Raw genomic sequence first — 1,692 nt, 5'->3', positions numbered from 1 at the left:
TTGTTCGAGGGCACGGTTCTCGGGCTTATCAAGGCTAACTCTTCAAATTTTCTCCTACAAGTATTTCTTCAATAAAAGTCCAAAGTCCAAACAATTAACCCTTGATTCCTACAAGTATTTAATCTTTAAAAGTCCAAACAAACAATGTCCAAACAATTAACCCTTGGTTCCTACAAGTATTTCTTCTATAAAAGTCCAAACAAACACTATCTAAACAATTAACCCTCGATTCCTACAAGTATTTCTTCTATAAAAATCCAAACAATTAATTACATGCTTGTTTTGGTCGAGGTGTCGTTTGATTTTAAATTGCATTATTTTAATGTTTAACTTAATTTTACTTTTTTATTTTATTTTCCTTTCTTTTTGTCATTTTCGTCACGGTTTGAGATTTGAAGCCTCGAAAATCTTCGTCTAGCGAAAACAGCCTGTTGGGCCAATCAACCTAGACCTCGGATACTAAGTTTAGCTCATAAATTTATTTCTTGGCTAAATCAAGCATATAACGTGCTCACAATCATTCCACCCTCGATTCCTACAAGTATTTCTTCAATAAAAGTCCAAACAATTAATTACATGCTCGTTCGAGGGCACGGTTCTCGGGCTTATCAAGGCTCTAAAGCTCTTGAACTTTCTCGTAGAGGTCTAAAATGATCCACATTATAAAGATAAGAACAAAAATAAAATTCTTCATATATGGCGTCGCCCAGACTTGAACTGGAGACCTTCAGTGTGTTAGACTGACGTGATAACCAACCACACCACGACACCATTGGAAGCTTCCCCAGAAGGTCAGGCGACTATAGAGTAAAGCCGAAACTTCCTGGAGCCTAGAGAACAGCTCGCGGAAACCTACCTGGAACTGGATGCGATGAGAGGCTACAAGTAGGCTGCTTACTGAGTACTTTTTTACTCGCCGCCTTTTAGATTTCTTTTTCACGTCTTCGCTAACTGTCGCTCGAGGTGGGGGAGCGTTTGAGAGCTGCATTGTCACTTGAGGGTCGTTTATGAGTGTCGACCCGGTCTCTATACTTTGGGCCTTTTATATTTCGTTCGAAACAGTATCCCGAACCCTTTCTCCGTCTGTAACAAACCTTTCACAACACATGTTTGCATTTTTTTCAATTTGTTTTGGTCGAGGTGCCGTTTGATTTTAAATTGCATTATTTTAATGTTTAACTTAATTTTACTTATTTTATTTTATTTTCCTTTCTTTTTGTCACTTTCGTCACGGTTTGAGATTTGAAGCCTCGAAAATCACGTAACAAAAGACTCAATGACTCTTCGTCTAGCGAAAATAGCCTGTTGGGCCAATCAACCTAGACCTCGGATACTAAGTTTAGCTCATAAATTTATTTCTTGGCTAAATCAAGCATATAACGTGCTCACAATCATTCCACCCTTGATTCCTACAAGTATTTCTTCAATAAAAGTCCAAACAATTAATTACATGCTCGTTCGAGGGCACGGTTCTCGGGCTTATCAAGGCTCTAAAGCTCTTGAACTTTCTCGTAGAGGTCTAAAATGATCCACATTATAAAGATAAGAACAAAAATAAAATTCTTCATATATGGCGTCGCCCAGACTTGAATTGGAGACCTTCAGTGTGTGAGACTGACGTGATAACCAACTACACCACGACACCATTGGAAGCTTCCCCAGAAGGTCAGGCGACTATAGAGTAAAGCCGAA

The 1,692-nt window shown here is 38.7% G+C and overlaps 1 non-coding gene across 1 annotated transcript; it reads right to left on the bottom strand.

The window, feature by feature from the left end:
• Positions 1-697: 697 nt before the first annotated feature.
• Positions 698-771, bottom strand: TRNAV-AAC (transfer RNA valine (anticodon AAC)). The gene has a single exon. It is a non-coding gene; the product is annotated as a tRNA-Val (tRNA).
• Between the last annotated feature and the right edge of the window lie 921 nt (positions 772-1,692).

This window comes from Cucurbita pepo, chromosome 11 (assembly GCF_057944985.1).
Source record: "Cucurbita pepo subsp. pepo isolate OVF chromosome 11, ASM5794498v1, whole genome shotgun sequence".
Classification (NCBI taxonomy): domain Eukaryota; kingdom Viridiplantae; phylum Streptophyta; class Magnoliopsida; order Cucurbitales; family Cucurbitaceae; genus Cucurbita; species Cucurbita pepo.
The sequence above is the reverse complement of the archived record's forward strand: the minus strand, read 5'-3'. Positions and strand labels throughout refer to the sequence as shown.